At 34.6% G+C, this 23,231-nt stretch overlaps 1 long non-coding RNA gene across 2 annotated transcripts in view; it reads right to left on the bottom strand.

Annotated features, from left to right (window-relative positions):
- Positions 1-9,406: 9,406 nt before the first annotated feature.
- The window catches only part of LOC134473931 (uncharacterized), a 68,538-nt gene continuing 54,713 nt past the window's right edge, over positions 9,407-23,231 (bottom strand). Inside the window, exons 2-4 of one of the 2 annotated variants that reach the window (XR_010044434.1) lie at positions 12,927-13,092; positions 10,267-10,394; positions 9,407-9,967 (exon numbers count right to left, since the gene is read on the bottom strand). This is a non-coding gene — a long non-coding RNA (uncharacterized LOC134473931). Of the gene's footprint in view, positions 10,395-12,926; positions 13,093-23,231 lie in introns of both variants that reach the window. The other variant, XR_010044433.1, reaches the window with a different exon arrangement.

Genomic DNA, 23,231 nt, shown 5'->3' with positions numbered 1-23,231 from the left:
AGAGGAAGGTAAAAGGAACGAGGTTTCCTTATAGCCCAAATCTCTCCTGTGTGGCTTGATTTAGCCACACTACTGCAGTTCGTCAGTGTTTTGGAAACATCACAGGTGTGGTTCCTGCTCCACACACAGGTGGCAGTTCCACCAGCATCCAATTTATAAAGTCTTCTGTCTATGTTTTGTTAGATCTACAAGTATCTTATTTCAGATTGATTTTGGCATCAGGATGTTCCTTCCTGTTCCTTCCTGTCTTCTAATCACCTGTGTTTTAGTTGATTTTTCTCTGAGTAGCTCAATGTGGCTCCTCCTTTATTCAGCTATGTTGAATCTTATTGGTATAGAGATTATATTTATTTTATGTGTATATTTTTATTACTAAGGTCATCTATATCCTGGTATTTTTCTTTCCTGGTCTGTTCCAAGAGTGGTTAAAATCTTGAGCTATTTATCGGAGCTGTCTTGTCAGCTATCACGTTACATGTTTCGAGGCTCTGTCACTAGGTTAAGTGGACATTCATCATGGTTTTATCTTCATGCTTCAGAAACTATTTAATTGTCAATCATATCTTTCTTTGCCTTTTATGTTACTTTGTCTTGAAGTCCATTTCTTCAGACATTAATATTGACACACCACATTTTTAGTTCTAAAAGTTAGTATATTTTTCTAGTCTTTCTCAATAAGTTCAATGGTTAGTAGAAAACTACACTATTTTGTTTATTGATTCTGTATCCTGTTATGTTGATGAATTTGTTCATTAGTTCTAAGTGTCTTTGATGGATTTTGTTTTTAAGTAAACAATTGTCCTATCTGTGAATAAAAGGTTTGAACTCATTTCTCCCCTAAATGTATTCTTTTTTCTTCTTTCTCTTGTCTGCTTGCCCCGGCTAAAGATTTGATTACTACTTTGAAGGAATGGTGAGAGGGGACACTCTTGTCTTCCTCCTAATTTTAGAGGAAATATTTTTAGCTTTACTCCATTTAGGAAGATATTGGAAGTCAGCTTTTCGTAAATGGCTTTTATCATTTTGAGAGAAGGTCCTTCTATATTTTCATCAGACTTTTTATCATGAGTGGATGTTGGATTTTGTCAAAGACTTCTCCACTTATTGACATGGTCATGTGATTTTTGCCTTTGCTTGTGTTTATGTGATGTACTATGCTTTATTGATTTCTCTATAATGAAGCCTCCTTGCATCTTTTGGATGAAGCCAAGTTAATCATGATCGATGATTTTTTAATGATTTGTTGCATTATGTTTATTAGTATCTTTTTGAGGATCTTTTGTATTTACATTCATTAAAAAGATTGGCCTGTAGCTTTCTTTTTTGATAATTCCTTGTCTGGTTTTAGCATCAGGGTAAAATTAGCTTCTATGAATGAGCTTAGTAGTGCTCCTTTCCTTTTTTAATTTCATGGAAGAGTTTGGGCATACTGGCATTAGTTCTTCCATGAAGTTAGGGAAGAATTCTGTGATGAATCCATCAGGACCTGAGGTTTTCTTAGTTGGCAGGGTTTTTATTTCTCTCTCTATTTCATTGCCTGTTATTGATCTGCTTTAAGTCTTCTTGGTTCAATTTTATGTGTTTCGGAAATTTTCCATTTCTTGTAAGTTCTCCAAATTACTCAAATAGAAGTTTTCATAATAGTTTCTTACAATCCTCTGGATTTCAGTAGTACCAATTTTAATGATAGCTTTTTCATTTGTAGTTGTATTGATAGTGATTTTTACTTTCCTTCTTTTGGTACATTTGGTTAAATTTTATTTATTTAAACAATTTATTTTAGGGGCTGGGGATTTAGCTCAGCGGCATAAGCACCTGCCTTGCAAGCAGGCAGTGGTGAGTTCGATCCCTAGTACCGATAAAAAGTTAAAAACAAAATCAAACAATTTATTTATTGTTTACCCTTTCAAAGATCCAATTTTTTGACTCATTGACCTTATGTACTGTTTTTGTCTCATTTATGAATTTTTGTTCCAATGTTTATAATTTCTTTCCTTCTACTAGTTTTTAATTTGTATTGTTCTTGTTTTCTACGAGTTTGAGATGTATAATTACGTTATTTACTAGGGAATCATACCAATCTTTTAATGTATATATTCACTGTTATAAACTTCTCTCTTAGAAGTTTCATTGGTCACTTTCATTGGTCACTATAGGTTTTGGTATGATGTGTTTACATTGTTATTTGATTCTGAGAACTTTTAAATTTCTCCCATGATTACTTTTGTGAATCACTGATTGTTCATTAATGTATTTTTTAATCTCCATGTATTTGTGCAGTTTCTGTGGTTTCTTTTCCTGTTGATTTCTAGTTTTACTCAGCTATAATCCAATAGTATAAAGATTACTTGAACCCTTTCTTATTTATTTAAGCATGCATTATGGCTTAAAATATAGTCATTTTGGGCTGGGGATTTAACTCAGTGGCATAAGCACCTGCCTTGCAAGCAGGCGGTCACGAGTTTGATCCCTGGTATATATATATATATAGATAGATAGATAGATAGATAGATAGATAGTCATTTTCAAAAAGTTCTATATATTCCTGAAAATATGCGTATTCTATTGCTGTTGCATAAAACATTTTGTAAATATCTATTGAATCTGTTTAGTAGTGTGATTCAGCTTACATTTCCTTGTTGTTTTTCTTTTTGGTCTAGTTGACTTGTTTATTTGTGAGAGTGAGATATTGAAGTTTTCTGCTATGATTGTATTGGTGTTTTTATGACATTTTATATCCATTACTTTTTAATAAAACTAGTACATATATGTATATATATATATATATATGCACTAGTTTTATAAATTAAATTTACAAATTAAATTCATGAACTGAGGTATCTATATATATTTTATATATATATAAATATATATATATTTATTCCTGGAATATATATATATATTCCAGGAATAAAGTTCTTTTATTTTTCCCTTTATTTAACTACTCTTCCAGTTAAAGGTATACTTCTTTTAGGCTCTTTGGTGTTGGTGGTCTCACTGTTCAAGGTTCCTTTAAGGTATTTTCTTCAAAGGTGTCACAGAGGTTGTGTATTTTTTAGTATTCATCATGGAAAGTATTTCCCTGTTGATTTTGATGGATGATTTTGCAGGATATAGAAGACTGAGTTTGCAAACATTTTTCAATTAGGGATTGAAAACTTTACTCCAAGGTTTTCTGGCTTTTAAGACCTGTGCTAAGAAATCTATTGTTATTCTGGTAGGTTTGCCGTATAAGTGACATTTTTTTTTCCTCTAACACCTTTTAGTATTCTCTTTTTTGCTGGATTTCTGGAATTTTGATTATGTTGTATTCTGGAGACATTCTTTTCTGGCAGTGGTTATCAAGGGTTCTACATGTCTTTGTACTTGATTATTAAATTATTTTCTTATATTCAAAAATTTATTTCTGCTATGATTTTGGTAAACAACATTTTTATATCTTTTGAGTAATACTCTGAGTTTTCCATTATCCCTATAGATCTGGGTTTTATTTTTGTTTTTTTTAAATTTTTTGGTCATCTGGCTGTTGGATTCAGATGCCATGATATCATCTTGTCTTTCTGGTATCAATGAATACCTGATCTGCTCCTTCAACCTAACAATATGAAAACTAATTGATACATTGTTTAACAAAATGAGGCATGGTTGTCTTATCCTCCTCAGCAGGATGAGGCAGGATGTACATAAATGTTAGAGAAGAGATACTGATAAACAAGGCTCAGGATCCTTTGACATAAAAAAGATTCAGGATACAGGTGAAATTTGTGAATTCAGACCAAAGAATACAATCAGATCATCTTGCAGACACTCCACAAGATCCATTAGCATCTCATCTTTCCCACAAGCCTATTATGTGGAAGATTTTAGAGAAAAACAAAAGGAACTCTAAGAACAGTAGAAAAACGGAGGGGCCTTTGCTGGAAGAGTGTATGAAAAGACTTTTTTAAAAGTCCAAAAAACAATGTTTTCTACTCACTGATTACTCAATGAGTGAGCATATGAGGATTTCCCTCAGGAGTCAAATCAAAGAGCCAAAGAGGAGAGTGAGATGTGGAGTAATTAAAGCACACACTCCTGTGAACTTGAGAAGGAATACATCTGTCGCACAGCTGATGCAAAGTACTTTTTGTGTTATATCATTCTCATAGTAAGCATGCTTACAGTGGGCTTTACTTTTGTGTAAAAGCAAAGTCAAATGGCTGCACCTGAGTCAGCACTTCTGGGGGTAAACCCTTGGAATTTGTTCCATAAATAAGCTTCCTTGAATATGAAGGTATGTGGCCAAGTTTTGGAAACCTTAATTTGTAATCTTTTGTATCACTGAGTTGGCCCATAGACTTACATAATTGAAAGTCACTAAACCATGGATATTCCTGGCTCTTTCTTACATGTGAAGAAAAGTTCGTTCAGGGGATACGAGTTCATTTGGACCTGCAAACAAGAGCAGTTTTCCTGTATTAACAGTGAGTAAGGTTTATGGCATTCAGTCCCAGCTTAGCAACAAAGAGTGACTCAGACTTCCCTTCTCATCAGACAATAGCGTTGCTGAGACTCCAACCACAGAGCACAGGGTTTGATTGTTAATCAAAAAAAGCTACATTCAGGTGCTGCATCTTTGCTGCAGTTCTGGCTTTTGTTGATCATTTGTGATGATTTCCTGGAAAACTGAAGAGAACATCAAATTTTTAAAAATTACTCTAATGATGGGACAGCTGATTTGTAAGATAAGGAACACAATATCTAATGTCATAGTGCATTCCATCTAGTATTGTAAACATTTCCATTGTGTTCCAAAGATAAGCATTTTACTCCACATATTCTATAGGAAAGTGTCCTCTTTGTGATGAAAGCATGTTTTCCTTCTCAAACCAGACCATAATCATCTTTCCTGCGCTACCCTACAATTGCTTTTCTTTTCCTTCTAGTGTTCTAAGAAGTTAGCAACTCCTGTTTTATTTTTCAGGAACTCAAGTTTAGATGCACATAGGGTTTCTCTGTCCCAGATACTGTATTGGATACTGGGCACCACTCTGATACATACAAAGGATCCAGTCTTAGTGAAAACTAGGTGTGGTGAAGGCTATGCCCTATGTTTTACAGTTGAGAAAAAGAAGGCTTAATGAGGTTACAGACCCTGCTCAAACATTTCAGAAGGGTTTCCCAGCTTGTTCTTACGATGTTAGACCTCTAACTCTTTCCACAAAATGAGAGGTTTTCCTCACTGATTACTTAATGAGGAGGAAAACAAAATGAGTAGTTTTCAAATGATGTTCTGTGGAACCTTAACACTGCAAGAACATATTTTGGGAAACCTGCAAATCTGAGGTACAAGTCTCATGTTTAACTGTTATAAACCATATTTTAACACACTAAGGCCTATCTTCCATTGACTTATGCAGCTAGGTGCATGAATTTTTGTGCTTTACTTAAAATAAAATTTGTCATATCAACTCTGTATAAACATTTAAGCTTTTTATAAATGTTCTGATAATTAGAAATAGTTTGTGTACCATTCCTTTGTTATATTCATACATGTTAATGCTTTCATAAATTCTACAAAAAAATCATGCATTATATTTAACTAAATGTCAAACAGCACAAAAAAATCTGCTAGATGCATTAACCTGTCATAATATGTAGTGTATTGTGAAGCTAGAGTCAAATATACAGCAAGTCTTGTGTTAATCATATGATATTACAAAAATAGAGGTGACTTTTTTATTAAAAGGAATTCATTTCATTGTTAAATATGACTATAATTATTTCTGACAATTTTAGTTCACTTTTAGTAGTATAATATCCCTTTCAGTCGTTTGAGATTATAAATTGATTATAAAGACTGTGCAGATATTTTCTACATGATTTATGATTTTTTATTCAATCAAAACAAAACAGATCAATAGAATGGTGATTCTGACACTAGGTTACAGCTGCCTTCCCCAGCTCATGAACTCAGTTTGTGTGGTCATAAAAAATTTATCAGTTGTTAACAAATCTTACCAATTTTCAAGTTCAAAAATACATCCAGTAGAAATAGCTTTGTTATCTGTTCTATAATTAGTAGACTTTCAGTTAAATTTTTCTCTGAAAAAAAGGATTCTACTACTTTGAAAATTTTAAAAACAGTCTACTATAAAGTTCCCAAATTGGCAAATAAAACAGTACAGTACTGTACCATAAAAGAAAAATGAACATATTTGAATGTACTTATAATTTCAGGTTATAACAAACTGAGGGAAAACACATTTTATTCCTTTTCATTATTCTCCAAACCAAAGCCATAAAGTATTAACTTTTAAAAAAGTATTATTTAATTCTCAAAAGACATTTCAACTATAGAACCCCTCAGAAAAAGAAGTAAGAATTTAATTAACACAAAGGTGAATTTGTAAAATTGGATAACTTTAGTCATTATAGCATTGCATATTTCATTGTAATATTTTCCTAGCCAAATACAAGTAAGCTTCTATAATTGCCTAAAGAAATGCATTTGAGAATAAAGGAATCAATCTCCTTAATGTAGAGCATAGTACATAGAAATATCTTCTTCCTGTAATAAAATAGTATTGGAAACTATATTTTCTACTTGAGGAACAATACAAAGACAACTCCTCTGTCTCAGAGGTCAATCATTCCAGACAAATGTCAGTTTTTTATCAGTCAAATATTCATGATAGTTCTTTTACAAGGAATCTCTCTCTAACTGGTGCCAAACCCCGTTCCTCCCATTTAGCAAAAGCATGACCGATACGATTCTCCATATTTTGTTCTATACCATCAATTCTTGATCTGTGCTGTATCTTTCTCATCATTAAGTAAACATTCTTTTTGTTTGTAGCATTTAGACAAAACAAGATACAAACAAAACAAAACAACCTTGTCAAACATCGTAGCTGCCTCATCACAAATCTTTCTATTCATAGCAAAACTCCTATGAGTACCATCTGTATGTTTGCTGACTTTAATTTTCCTCCTCCTCCTTTTCTTTCTCTTAAACTCACTCCACTGAACACTGTAAAGCTATTACTCTTATCAAAATTACCTATCGCCTTTACATTTCAAAACTCAGTGACCAAATTTCCATCCCCTATTTACTAGATTTAGCAACAGCATTTGTCACTGCAATCCATCTCTCCTCCCTACACCTGGTTTCAGGTGCATCACAGTCCCCTGAACTTCCTGCCTCACTGCTTGATCTGTCACACTCTCCGCTGCTATTTCTTCCTGTCTTCCCCTGATATGTTGGAATACCACAGGAATTTACACATCATCTTTTTCTATAATGAGTCTACTCAGTTATCATTTGAAACATCATTGTTCCCAACATCATATGCCCAGTCTGAATTTCACATGAACACCAGACTTAGGTATCTGATTATCTAAAATCTCCACTTATGCATTCAATAAACCTCTCAACTCTACCACCAAATCCCCACCATCCATAATTTCCTCATTTCTATTAGTGGCAATTCCATTTTTTTGCAGTTTCTTGCATCAATAATCTTAGTATTATCCATGTTTCTCTTGTGCTCTAATTCTCAAGAAATTTTTTTGTTTACCATCAAACTACATCCCCAAGTACCAATCCTTCTTGCCATGTCTGATACTCTCCCCAGCCCGCATTCCTGCAATTCTTTCCTAAATTATTGAGGTAGATCTGACAGTTCCTGCTGTCTCCCTGCAATGTCACCCTTCTCTCTTGCCCCAGAATAGTCTCAGGAAAGGGCCAGAACAATCACATTAAAAGGTGTTACATGCAGTGGGTCTGAGGTGTCAGGGTCACCAGATTCACCCTCTCTAGCCCTGCTTTTCTCTCCAAAGTGAAAATAAGAGGAATTAGAGACCAAGGCAAAGCAAAAGTTATTTTATTATAAGTACTGGAGGAAGCAGCATAAAGCTACCCAGGCAAGGAGTGGGGCGCTTAGAGCTGAGACACCTCCTAGAATCTGGGGCTGGGGTTCTGTTCTGTGGGACAGGGGGGGTCCCATCTCCATCCCGTGAGGGTCAACACTTGATTGGTTAATAAACTTGTTGCTAGAGGCCACAGTAAGTGGGCTGACTGGAATTTAGAAGAGAAATTTGTTTTTCTATTGTTGTTTTGTTTTGTTTTTTAAAAAGCAACCCAACTAAAGAGGGGCATGGTGTAGCTAGACAAAGGAGGTGTCAAAACCACAGTCTGCCAGCCCAGCTACAAAGAGGCAAGTGTGAAAACCACAAAATGTCATCTCCACTGCCTGCTACTTGCTGAGATGCAGAGACCTCTTAAAGTGACCCAGTCCCTAATCTAATCCCACCTAAGAATCCCAGTGTCCCTACAAAGGTAAGTCAGATCATGTCCCTCCTATGCTACCTGACCCTTTGTTCAGTCTGCTTCAGTTACACTGGCCTCCTTCTTATTCCTCAAAGGCCAGGCAGGTTCCTGCGGTTGGGCCTTTGGATTGGTTGTTTCCATTTCCTGCAATGTTTTTTAAGTCTTACCCAAATGTCACTTTCTTAGGTGGTCCTTAGCTTAACTACTCTAATGAAAACTGCAACCAGTAAGGAACCTTTCATCAACCCTTATCTAATTTACCTAATTATCTTTTTTTCTCTTCCTGGTACTTACCCTCCTTAGACACAGGCTAATTGTGGAGACTTGGATAGTGTGCTTATTAGGTATCGTCTCTGTTCCTCTACTAGATACAGTTTCTACAAAGGCAGTGCATATCACCTTAGCTGGTCAGTAAGGAGTCTTTGGCACCTGAAATGACACTGTCCCATAACAGATGTTCAGTAAATATTTGATAACCAAATGCTTTTGTTTTCTGATGTCTACTAATATTTTTGCCAAAACATAGCAGGCTAGAAGTTTGGAGTCTGTTCCTCCTATCTGGTTCTGTTTTTCTTTCTGTGTATGATTTCTCAACGCTAATCAGGACCTTTAAAATTTATCCTTGTTATTTTTTAAACACAAAAAGTGGTATGTATGCCAAGAAAAAAATACAAGCTTTGAAGGTAGTCTGAGATATTGCTAATTATTAACTAACTGGCAATCATATTTAATTTGCACATCATTTGTTAAATGGTTATTAAGAATTTCAGACAGTGATGGCAGAACATCAAACCAAGCATACAGCCCACTTGAACACAGAAAAAATAATTGGAACTATGTGACAGTTTTGACATGTGTAAAAGTTGTGAAAGTTTGTAACATAAAGCTTTTGAAAGAACCAGACACATTTTTCAAAATCACCTATCACAAGCTAGGCATGGTTGGCTCACACCTGTAATCCCAGCACTCAGAAGGCAGAGGCAGGAGAATCGTTCAAGACCACTCTGGGCTACAAAGTGAGCCCAAGACCAGCCTGAACTGCAATAGTCAGACCCTGTCTCAAAAATACCAAAAAAAAAAAAAAAAAAAATCACCTATTACCGTAGTTATATAGTCATATTGTTACAGCTTATTACCACTTTTGATATTTTACTCTTAGGATCTATTGAGTGCAAATAATAACAAAACAATGATGAATGATACTTTGATTTTTTAGCAGATTTGAAAAGATCAAGTCCTTTTATTTGGAAATCTATGATGTGTGATCGAAAAATGTAATGTGCATTTACATTTTTAAAAAAGACTTATGACAATAAAACTGTTGCTTTCCCTCAAAATATGTTTCAATTCAAACAGATTTATTCTATCATTTTTGTCACTTTTTGACATAGGTCTGGAGATCCTCTTTTGTGTTTTTAGTTGTGCTGTTGTCGTGGCTTCAATGTCCTGAAGGAATTCAAAACAGTTAGTCTTCATAGTGATTTTCATTTTAAGAAAGAGCCCAAGTCGCACGCTGTCAGGTCTGTGGATGAGGGCGCACTGCAGTGCTTTATGGGCTGTGTCTCCACTGGACAGCGCTCCGCAGCAGCACTCACCTTCCCACTTCACAGAGACATTCATCTCTCAGAAAGTAGCAGAACAATGGGACAGATGAGTCTGAAGAAGGGCGGGGGTATTTTGAAGAGAATTTATGATAATCTCTCCTTTACTGTAGTGAATTTTTTAAGCAAAATTGTATTTGGTGATCATCTCTTGTATAAGTGGTTCATTAGAGTAAAAGATTATTGAACTACATCTATCAAGTATTTTGGGGGAGCAAATAATAATTAATAAAGGCATAAATAGAAAAGCACATTCAGGACTCCATATTATTTAATGAAGCAAGATACTGTACTCCTTCTTCTGCCTTATTTTCTTCATGTATAGAAGGAAGAAAACTGAACCTCTTTGCTTACAGTTGAGGAGCTGCAGTGAACAGACAGAGGACTCCCCGGATCCTAGGTAGGTCTGACCTCAGTGCAGTGACTGTGCTCCAGGCTCTGGTCCCAACTTCTCAGATTCAGAATCTCTCTTTTGTTAGTATCTGTAAACACATAAACATAAAAAAACTCATTCAAGCAAGCTGAACTGTGGATGTCTGTTTTATAATTCTGAATGACAATTATTAAATTACAATAAAAAAATAAAATCAGATGAACAGCTCTTGGTTATTTTCTCAGAGTGTTCCTGTGGTGGGCCAGCTCACTTCAGAGGCTAACATACAGGTCAGAAGTTTGGATAAAGAGCTCTGGATCATGGCTTGCCATCCTCCTGCATCAGCCTCCCAGGGTACTGATTACAGGTGTCTACCTCTAAGACTGGCTTGCTGGTGTTTCTGTGGTTACAGCACTCTGGAGGTGAAGCGAAAAGGTTGTGGGTTGAGACAAGCCTAGATTACAGGGCAAGTTAAAAGTCTGTCTCTGAGACTCTGTTCCAAAACTAACAAAACAGAAAAGAAAAAAAGAAAAGAAAAGAAAAAGAAGAAAGAAAGCTTAGAAACAATCCAGAAGTTAAACTGCTGTCAGTAAAGGGAGCTATCCCAGCTGCCTCTTTTCATGAGGAAATATTTTATTGCAGTAAATTGTGCTTTTCAAACCAAAAAGACATCTGTCATATAATAATTTGAATACCATTTATTATTTTATATATCATTTCTTCTCTTCTAGCCTCCAGATAGATTATTGTCCTTCAATTAATAACCCTTTCATCATCACTGTGTTTTGTTTTTGTTTTTGTTTGTACTGAGAATTGTAGTCAGGGCCTCTGCACCAGGCTGCATCCCCAGTCTTTTTAATTTTGACACAGGGTCTTTCTTATTAAGTCTCTAAACTGCCCATACAAGGCTCCAACTTGCAACCCCCTTGCCTCAGCCTCCCAGAGGGCTGGGGTTACAGCATGAAGCACCATGCCCAGCGGCAGGTACATTTTCACGTAGTAAGTCTTCTCTTTAGCTACATCTCAGGCAATTAGCTGTACCCTAGTCACATTAGTTCACCACACATACTAACTCCCAATTTATAAATTATCTTTTTAAGAAGCAGCGCTTCATTGACGCTAACATACACAGAACATGTGTTGGGATCTGACAGATTTGACTTAACTCACAAGCATCTGTAAGCAAGTTAACTAACTTCTCGTCACTTCAAAACCTTCATCTTTAAAATAGGAACAATACCTACTGCTGGGATTCATTAAAAGACTACATGGTCTGGATGATAGTTATAAACTTCAATGTTTTGGCCCAAATTAAGGACTCAGCAGTAACACATACAGGCATCAATACCTTCAAACATTTTATAACACTTTTCTGTGAATATCAGTCTCCCAACGTGGCCTTTGGCATTCCTTTGTCTCCAAACAGAGGAGGGCCCTCTACAGCCCTGTACTTTCCAGAATTAACTTTCTATAAGCCAACACATGCACAAAGGCAAAGGCAGGTGAACTTCCAATGGCAAGATACTCTTCACCAATTTGAACCTGGTAAACTACATACTCACAAGCTAAATTAATTGCAGCTCTTCATGTTGCCTCTTCTGAAGGTGCAGCTTGCGGTTTCCTCATGTGGCCAGTGTTCCTTCCTCTACTGAACCCATCCATTCAGGAAAAGAAGTTTAGCATCCCCTTGTCACATTTAATAAAAATCATCTGTACCATGAAATTCTGTTTTGTTTAAGATTATGATAGTTACCAGTGTGGGCTATGCAAACTTCGGCCTTTTAACTCCAAGACTATTTTTCATTATATTTCATTGTTAGAAGGATCTGTTTCTGTATAATTAAATGTGGCTTTCTTAAACCTTTACAGTTGGTAGCTTAATGTATTTCTGTTTTATTTCGAGTACAAAGGCTACATTATGCTTTTGTTGGCATCAATGCTAGCTAGTATGCCAGTTCTATAATTTCGTTCTCTGCAATATGTCAGTATTTGAGTGCCTTGGGCTCAACAGGTGGTGCTAGATAAGGCTCTGGCAAATCAAAGAGGTAATACGGTTATTTCTTTTGTCAAATTATAATTAAAAACAGAGTCTTTGTAAAACGAGACCTACATTTTCCTGCTTTCAAAAGGGCTCAGCGTCCAATACAAATCATTTTCTATAACAAAGACCTATTAGTAAGAAAGCACATTGTCTGCACACATATGCAACACCTTCTGATCTGCAGTCTTATTGAACTCTGTAAAGTTAATTTGCAAACCTGAGGTGTGAGCATTGCTACATAAGGTACTGGCTTTTCCATTCTGCATAATTCAGAAGTATGAATTTAAATCCATGCCAAAATGCAACAGGAAATTTAAACATTGTTATCTATTACCTCATAGAATGCTAAAGAACTCTTAGAAATGATAAGAAATGCTTGGAATATTTTACTTAAATCATGTACTTTACCATTTTTCCTTTGTGTGCTATGGTGTCCTAGTCCATGGTTATGAGGGAGAAAGTATAGTGCTCTGTAATCAAGAAACTGGAAAGATCTTAACCCTTTTTGAGTTAGGTCTCTTTTCCTTTAATCTAACTTCTGATCCTGGCAGAGAGCCGGGCCCTACCCATAGTTTGATGGAGAATGAGAGGCATATATACCTGACTTTATGGCTCTGCAATTTGTTCCCAGTAAGAGCTGCTTCTGAAGGGCAGAAAGATGTGCTGTCTGGTTACTTGCTCTTTTGTGCTCAACATAATCCCAGAAGGAACAAACATGGCAGTGGTCACATGAAGCTCTTCCCAAGAAATGGTCAGCATTGTCTTCCTGCAAATCAAGGTATTTGAATATTCTGATTTGAGAAGAAATCTATTGAATTGTTCTTTCGTTTCAAAAGTATTAGATGACAAGGCAGTAATTAATCTGAACTGTGTAGGAAATTATCTGAATAAAAATCAAGGCTAATAAAAATTATTAACCTCAACTTCTTCTCTGCACACCAATATCATCATATATGGAGATACCTGAGTGTCTAATATCATTTAGATATAACACACAAAAGACTGAAAGAAAGTTACTCAGGAGATGGGTCAGACCTATTTTCTCCTTTCAATTGAATTTTCTTTTATGGTTCAAAATAAGATACGTCTCAGCTAAACATATTTGTCCTTTCTCTAAGCAGATAGTTTCTTAATATCTGCATATTACCAAACCTCATGAGCACCTGTGTATAAATATCTGCTAGTTCTAAAATAAAGATTTACTGGTTTGACTAAACAGCATCTATATGGTATATCTTTGTTTGACTTTATTTATAAAGAATATAGTCACTTTCTGGTAACAGATCAACAGTTAGGTTTTCAGACTAAAAGCCTGAGATAATTCAATTTTTACAGATTTTAATTTAAAATATAAGAAAATTGAGTGCATAAATATTACATTACTAGCAACAGTCAACACTAGTATTGTCCAGATATGCAAATAGAAAAATAATTTCTTACCTATCATTTTCTTTACCTGAAACATTGAGAATCTCGGCTAAATAAGAAGTGTTCAAAAGTTTGAAAGCCATATCTCTATTTAGGCAAAACAACATTAAGATATAACCTTAGTTCATATAGTGCAATGGACAGTATACCCTGTACATTAACTTTTCTTATTTGGGCCCCAATTACAAACGTGGCATTGAGAATTACCTAAGAAATACCTATGGTTCCAATAACTAATGAACAAGCTGGTTTCTGGGTGCTGGCCCAGTTCCACAACTGCACAATTCTAACGTCCCATGATGCCCTGCATTTTGTTAAACATTTTACAAAGCACATTGCCACATGTTACATTTCTCTGAATCTTAAGAAATAGAGTGGCATCATTACTCCTATTTTGGAGCTCAGACAGCTAAACCACAGAGATACTAAGGTTTTTTGTTTTTATTCTTTTTTAAAATTTATTTATGTATTTATTTGGTACCGAGGATTGAACTCATTTCTGCATTGTGCTTGCCAAGAGGTGCTGGCCTCTGAGCTATATTCCCAGCCCCAATCACAGAGGTATTAAAGTGATTATATCAACAGTCAGTAAGGCTAAAACATAAAGTAAAAGCCATAAAATACTAACACTTGTTTTTCACTTAACAGCTTTTCCTATATACACACTGCCATAGGTTTTGATGCTTTTGATTTTCTTATTAGTCAGATTTACAGTACATCACACTTACATCCATTCTGGGGAGTTGGTACATGAGGATAGCAGGCCTTGACCATTTTTGGCAAGGTTCAAATAAGCCTCTCAAATTTTGATCATAAGAATGAAGGAAACACTTTACTGAAGCTAAAACCAACAAACTACCAAATTCAGGAGTTTGAATTTAGTAAGTTAGTCACTTTTTTATTCAATGTCATACTGAAAAATTGTGGCTAGGATTAGTTATTCTTATTCTCCTCACAGGATTTTAATTTGGAATTTAGCTATCTCACATTGAACATTAACCCTACTCCATTAAAGACCCAGTAAACCAAATTTTTCTGCTCTTCTTTTAAGATATTGGGATGATTTCAAAAGTGAAATGTATCTTAATTATAAACATGTTAATTCTCTCCAAATTTCCTTTTAAATAACACAATTCTCATTAAAATTCTAACAAGATGTCATTTAAACTTAAAAAACTATTCTAAATTTGAAGTGAAAACAAAATGTGTGAAAATAGTTATAAAACTTCTGGGAAAATAAAGAAATTTAGTATATATAGTTAAATGTGTTATAAACATGTACTAATTAAAATAATAAATGATAGTTGAGAAGGTATATAGATAAATAGAAGTGAACAGAAAAATTGGTAAACTGAAACAAAATTTCTCAAAACATGCTCCAAGGAACGCTGAGAGTTCCTGAGACCTTCCCAGAGGTCTGCATGGTCGTGCCTTTCTCATCTGTACATCTTCTATGTGAGATTTGATTTTTCTCCAGTGAATATTACAATCACAACAGAGTGCCTGAAAAGGCCTGTCTTCTTTGAGGTCAGATCCTAAGAGATTTACAAAAACAATCTCACTTTTCTCATTCTTTTTTTTAGGAAAATTTTTTTCATGGAAATCTGTTGTGTTAACATATAATAGACTTGCCATTGTTAATGAATTGATAAATATTTAAAATAACAGCTTCTAGTAAAATAAATATCAGTATCTATATCTCATCTAAACCAAAGTTCTTTGAGATGATAAGAAAAGAAATAAGTGAAGTGCAAGAACACTTACAGTCACAAGCTGGAGAACCAGTCAGTGGCCTGAATATAACAGTTTGATCTATATTTGATGTATAACACATAAGAACTTAATATCTGTTAGGGACAATTTTTCAAACTAACAGAAAAGGACAGAGTGCTTACTATTTCTGGGAAACCAGTTGTTTAGGACAATGTGTCTCTGTGTGTGAGCCAAAACAACTTTCTGAAAGGAATCTCCACCACTTGTATTGTCCAAATTTATGGAGGAATGGATACCAGGTAATTAATACTCAAACATCTGTCCCTCTTACACAGTTCCATTTCCACAAATGGAAAAAATTCTATCTGTAGTTTAAATGACTGTCAGTTTGAAACAGTTGCAGCCCATTAAATTTAATGTTTTCAGAATTTTCATAATTTTGAACTTTGAATTGCCACCCAATAGGCTGCCAAGTGTTTGGTCTTAATTACAATTGGAGCTCCCTGTTTGGAGAAAGTTCATGACAATATCTGCTGCATCAACTCCAAAGAAGCATCTTTTCTCTGAGTACCATCAAGACAGCTACTGTGTCTGTCCCCAAGATTCTCAACGGACCTTCCCTAAGAGTGGGAGCCACTGATCACTCATCCCTCATATCTAACTGCCTTTTTAGGGTGCTGCCTGTATGGACAATCTCTACATCACACCAGGACCCATAAATCTCAGGAGCCTTCTCCCTGACCCAACCTAGGCGTAATTACTGGGCATTGAATATCTATCAACAAAACAGAGGCATGAACCCTGATCTGTGATAGGACCATGGATTTCCAATTATTTCCCCTCTACTTGTAATCATCCTTTATCAACAACCCTGTTTCTCATGCCATGCTAGAACCTAGTTTATTCATTTAAATATGACACATATTTGAGGCTGCTATCCATGTTTTCCTGCCTGTAATTTTAATTTCAATTAAAATTGATTACCTGATACCTCTTCACCTCCCAACCTGCTATACGTCACTGACTTGGACTAGCAGAAATCTGAAATATGACAGGGAAAGATCGTCTTCATGTGAAGAGTGGGAAAGATGTAGAACAACATCTTTAGAGAATGTAGTAGGAAGTTAACTGAGGAGAATAGCTGAGCTTAGATTATGTCTTAGTTCCTTTTCTCATGGCTGCGATAAACTACTTACCATCCAGAGTTGAAGGAAGAACAGTTTATTGTAGCTCACAATTTGTAGAGGTTTTAGTTCATAGTTAGCTGGCTCCAAGGCTTAACATGGGACAGGAGCATGGCAGGACAGGCAGGCAGCAAGCAACAAGTAACACTACCAGCCTTCTTGTCTCTTACATTTGATCCGGGCTACTCGCCCTTAGGACAGGTATCACTCACACCCTTTGTCCTAGCATCACACTGTGAATCAACCGCAGTGTCACATTTTGATCCCAGCATTACACACTCTAGAGCAACCACCTCTGGAAAGCCTTGCCTGTGATTACATGAGGTGTGAGAACATCTAGACATAAATCATAACCACTTGGAAATAAAAACATGTTATCTGTATCTTTCAATAGAACTTCATTTATTCATCTCAGCTTCCTTGTGTCAGTACAAATTAGAATGGAGGAGGCTCAGAAAGAAAAAGGAAAGAAAAATTAACATTCATTGACTACATTACAAAATTTTCATTTCTTTTAATATTTAATACCTAAGAGATAGTTATTACTGTCTCTGTGTCATATTTAAAAGCATAAGAATTAGGTAACTTAGCAAAGATCACCCAGAGAGTAACTGATAGTCCTGAGATTAACCTAAATTTATATAGTGTCAAGTTTATATTGTATCTTTTAGTGCACTTTCTGTTATTTTAAAATATGTAGATATTTTCTATGTAAAATGTCACATTCCTAACCCATATATTTTTCAAACGTTGTGATTTTAAAAGTTCATCCACCCTAATATCTCTCAAACTATTTTATGAATTTCCTGGAGATTTTATACAGATTCTGATTCAGTAGGCCCTGGATGCAACCAAAGAGAATGAATTCCTATGCAGTTTATATACGATGCTATTACAGTTGGTCCCCAAAACATATGTGGGGTTGCAAGGCCACTACTCTAGATTTTATAGATGAGACAGACAAGCTTCATATAAGTGAAAAGATTTCTTATAGCAAACTAATTAGTGGTGGAGTTGAACAAGACCAAACAATCCAGTGTTCCTTTCATTTCCTGTTTTCTTTATATTATATAAATTAAAATATTACTTATGAATATACAATATCAAATATATTCTTTTGATCAATTTTTATATTTGTAATGAATTTAAAACTTAGAAAAATTATGCATTAATGATAAAATTTCTTCCATTCCAGTTTTCAGAAATAGTTAAAAGTGTTCAGTGTAATAAAAAAAAAAACCCTATACATTTTCTGGCAAATATTTTGATTATGTATTATGGTGAAGCATACAATATACTACAAACCCTGCATGTTAAATTTATTTTACAAACATACTTGAATTTTTATTTTGTTTTGTTTTTACTTAAGTAACTATTTAATTTATAGAGTTTCTGTGACGTTTACATCTGTCCTTCAACAAATTTTATATGCCTTTAAAAAAATTCCCCAAATCTCAAGTGTCAGAAAGAATAATGTTAGAAAATGTGGTAAACTAATGTAAATGTGCGTAAATAAACAAATATTTAAATGTGCTCTATTCCCAGTTTTCATGCATGTTGTATATTAGAGCATCTTACTTTCATATTTTTTTGGTTCCCACAAATAGATTATCTTCTAAATCTGTTCAAGCCAAAATTGAATGCAAACACCAACTGATGGCTAAAATTAAAAAAAATTCAAAAAATAATAAATTGTAAAATAATAAAGGCTTTACAGTACTTTTATTAAAATAGTAAATAAAGACTAATTAAAGCAGTCATCTCATTAAGGTATAATTTTTAGGCTGATATGATTTTAAATAATGCACAGCTCAAGCAGTAATGAGGTATAAGCAAGGCAAGACTTTTTAATGCAAAAACATAATTAGTTATAAAATCAAAGCCTAAATAGAAAGAGAATACATTGATTTTAATTGTCTTATCTTTTGCAAACATTAATTATTCTTGCCTTTTAGCAGTATCATAACAAGCATTCTAAATGCCTTTAAATTGCCAGCTACCAATATTTTAGCATATGAATTGTCCAAAATTACTCCCACTCCTCTCAGCTACCCTGAAACTTCTTTTTGGTTAATCCATCACTGGTTAAAGCATAAAACAGAATTTGGGACATCATATTCCTATCCATGTATTGTGTATCTTTTTTCAGATTTTAATTTTTATTTTTTACTTCTTAATGAAAATATGAGGAAGACTTTGAGTGTCATCCATTGTTTGTGGCTTTATATCTATCTCTCAGTTAACAACAGAAGGATGCAGTACTGGTCAGGAACAGAAACCCTAGCCAGGCAGGTGTGGTGGTGCCTGCCTGTAAACTCAGTATTTGGGAGGCTGAAGCAAGAGGATCAGTGCATGTTTCAGACTAGTCTGGGCCACAAAGTGAGCTCAAGGCCAGCCTGAACTGCATAGTGACCTTGTCTCAAAAAAACAGAAAACAAACAAACAGAAAGCCTAGGATAAAATAGCTAAGGCTTTAACCATGGCACTACCAGGAAGATCCCTGTCCTTGGAAAATTATTCAAACCTTTTATTCATTTTTCCATCTATAAAATGCAGTTAATTATAATAACTTATAATTATTATTATATTTTCCTAATGGTTTTTGCAGATTAACTTGATAAAATCACAACCCAAACAATTAGAACATTGCTTTATTCATTTAAGTCATCACTAAATGATAATGAGGAGGAGAAGGGAAGAGAAAGACCAAGAAAATGAGGAGAAGGGAGAGAAGGAAGAGGAAGAAGGGGAAGAAATGATAAAGACAACAGTGAAATCAAACTTGGGCCTTCATCCCGATAACATTATTTTGCAGGAAAAGAAAGCCTGACTTTCAGTTTCAATCCAGAACTTTAACCTTAAGTATATTTAATCAGTAAGTCTTGGGTTTCTTGTCTACAAATTGCTCTATAGCAGGATGTATTGTAAGGATCAGACAAATAATACACATCTATGAAAATATGTTTGAAAACTGAAAACTATGTTGTAGAAATATATTTTTATATAATCTTGTAATAGTTTGGAAACTTGGACTTGAGGCTTCTTCACTGTGATTATTCCCATTAAAATTTTCAATTACTCTTTGGATGAAAATCCTTTAAGGAAAAAAGACTAGATAGAAATTTTATCAGTCTACTACCCAGAGCGGTGACAAGTGCCTGAAAGTGAAAATGATGAAACTTTCAAAAAGGAAGTGATGAGGGAGAGGGGGGCTTTGTCAAGTCACGTGATTGTGTCTTCAGTACTATCCAGCCAATAGATTACTCACTGTCAGATAATTAGCCAATGATTTCTCTTGTTTTATTTTAAAGAAAATAAAACCCAACAAAACATAGCAGAATAAAGTCAATCAAAACAAAGCAGTGAAAGTGGTTATAACTTCAAAACAGCATAATAGCCAATGATTTCAATAAGGAAAAAACATCTAATGTCAAATACAGGGTATAGTTTGTATTCCTTTTTACTGTCCTGCTATTTTGTTTGGTTTGTTTTGGTCTCTCCAAGATCTCTTTATAGTCCAGGCTGGCCTTGAACCAGCAATCCTCCCAATTGCCACCCTCCCAAGTGTATGTAAAAACGGTTGAAATTTTCAAATAAACTATATAAAACACTTAGTCTTGTATGTATATATACTAAATTATCGGTGTGAACTGCATAGCTCAGCAACAAGCACTGGGTTACATTGCTATTGGTAGCAGTATTCTTACATAATCTATGAAGATCAATTCAAAATACTTATTGAACAGAAAAAAAGTGACTGATTAAATCAATCCAATAAGCAACTGAAGTCAGCGAGTGTTATTAACTAATAATCACATGAATATACTCCTTGCTTTCTATTTCTAAGTGAAGATGAAGCATACTAACTATTGAAAAATTACTCAAATAATCCCTGACAAAATTGCATTTGCTTTTGTTTTTTACTAATCCTTATTTCCCTGTTACTATAACCTAGTTCACCTTGCGAAGCTCTTCAGTCGCCATTTTTCCAAACTAAATGTTTTACTAAAAGAACCCCAATTCTCATTATAAAACCTCATTAAGGCTTTCAATCATGTTCTTTTAATCATATCCTGTTACTAAGAGAAAGCTCTGAATTATGTCACCTATCTTCTTCTTTTGCATATTTCATAGTTTAAAAATAGCTAAAATGGATTCAAGAAAAATTTGAAAGTCTATAAGCTTCTATGTACTTGTAAAGGTTAAATAAGACAAAAATTGAAAATTGATAAAGGCAATTCACCATCTCAGCAGAACATAGGAAAAAGTTTATGATCATTTAAATAAGAACACAAATAGCACTATACATCAAAACATGGTTTTTTAAAAAGCAAAAACTGCAACAAAAAAAAAGGAATTGTCATGGGAAACTAAAACTTGCAAGAAAAATTTTAACAGATGAAAGGCACATGCCATCCATCAAGAAAAAACCACATGTGACAAGCATGATATCTAATGACTGGAAAAGAACCCAAAAAAATTATCTGCAGGTGATATAATTTCTACATAGAAAACCTAAATAATATACAATCAAAATTAATGAGTTTAGGGCTGGGAATGTAGTTCACTATTAAAGCTTAGCTTTTACTATGTTTGAGGTTATAAGATCAAAACAGAAAGCAAATTTAATTCATAGAAACTGCTAAAATCATATTAGAGTGTACATTTAGATGGATACTATTGAAAAACATTCTAATTTTAATAAATGAAAAATCACGAGCTTTTTAAAAGTGACAAAAAGTTATTGAAAAATTGAAAACAGTTAAATAAACTGAAATAGATACCATATTTATAATAGAAATATTCAAAGTTTTAAAGAAACTAACTCTATTCTAAGACTGTATCAACATTTATATTCAGTCAAATAATTCTTTTATATTACCATACAATAATTCATTTACAGATGTTTTATAATTAACATAATCAAAAATGATAATACATGTATTCTCTGCCTTTAATGAGACTATTTTGAATGTGATTAAATAATAAATCAAGTCAAATTAGCTTAGACAACAAACAAAATGTTCTGATACCTCTACATGAAGTCCAGGGATCACTTTGTATTCAGTCCCACAGGACTCAAGAACTTAATTTCCTATTATTCCCCTACTGGTTTTCCATTCTCTCTCAGCCTCTCAAGACTTTTTCCCTGGATTGTCTCCATTCTTAAGTGTTCCCACCTGTAGTAAGAGTTGTCAGATCCTACAGACAGAAAACCTATTCTCTGTAATACAGGCAAAAAAGGCAATTTATCCCAAAAGCTACAACATCCACAATTTTGTTTCACAGGCTGAACCAATGCAGCCATAGAAAAGGAAGGAGGACCCTGACTGAGCAAACTTGAGTATGGAGTCACTAAGAGGCAGGGGTGTTGTTCACCAACTTTAGCCAAATGAGTCAAGAATCACCCTACTCAAATACCAAGCACCAAAGAAGGACAAACTGGTCCTGTTTAGGTCAAAAACAATTAATGTCCAAAACAATGTACCAAAATGTAGATTCTGAATTTTATTTTTCTCTATGTAACTAGTAATCATCCACAGCCATTGTAGATTCACAAATTAATATTTCTAGCTCAGATACTTGTTCTGAATTTCAGTATCATAAATCAGTGGCCAAGAGACATCATCAAGTTTCTCATGTAAGCCTCAAATTCCAAGTGTCTCAATTCAAATTTAATATCTTTTCTTCCAGACTTCTTCCTTCCTCAGTGCCACTCATGTCTATTGTTATTTCTGTCTACTGCAATGCAGAAACAGAATCATTCTAGACCACTCTTCTATCACCCACCATTTATCCAACGAACCATAGGTTCAACACCTAAAGAGTTTCCAAATGTGTCTTTTCTTTGGCAATTTATTGAGAGCTTTAGTTCAGACTTTCCTAATTTTCCAAATAGATTTGTTCAAAAGCTTCCTAAATGGACTCTGCAATTCAGTAACATCCCTTTTCATTCTCCACATTGTCATCATACTGATGTTTCCATCAGTCCCTGGTTTCAAATCCTAACTCTAACCCTCCCACTAAGTCCTTAAAGTTCATCAGTCATTCAACATCAACTGCACGGGAGATAGGAAACTTCTAGATGCAAGTGGGGAGGAAGTGGCTCTGCTGTCTTCTCATTTTCTTATTGACATTTCCTCACTCACACTTTGCCCATGCGTAGAACTGACTAAGGGATCCTTCCTAGAATGAGTTAAGCCTTCTACCTCCTCCCTAATCTTCAGATCCTGCTCAGATGCTGTATCTGCAGGAATCTATCCTTGAGATCATCATCTCCTTCCCAAACTATGGATATTGCTACAACAGTATTAGAACATTTGCCTACTATATTCACCTGCTGTCCACTCACTCATCTGCAAAATGATCTAGAAGAATAAGTAGATGTCTTTTGCTCCTTTATCTTATCACTTAATCCAGCATTTTACATACAATAATCATTCGATCTGTATGAGTAGATGTGCAGATAAGCGGCAATGTCTGATCTTGCTGCTTATTATCCCTATCATGTATCCTGTCAGAAGACCTCATAAAAGTAATGCAAGTCACCTCTTCAAAAAAAAAGACTAAGCTTATATTA

This window comes from Cavia porcellus, unplaced genomic scaffold, assembly GCF_034190915.1.
Source record: "Cavia porcellus strain 051 isolate PalLab524CR breed Dunkin Hartley unplaced genomic scaffold, mCavPor4.1 scaffold_29, whole genome shotgun sequence".
NCBI lineage: Eukaryota > Metazoa > Chordata > Mammalia > Rodentia > Caviidae > Cavia > Cavia porcellus.
The sequence above is the reverse complement of the archived record's forward strand: the minus strand, read 5'-3'. Positions and strand labels throughout refer to the sequence as shown.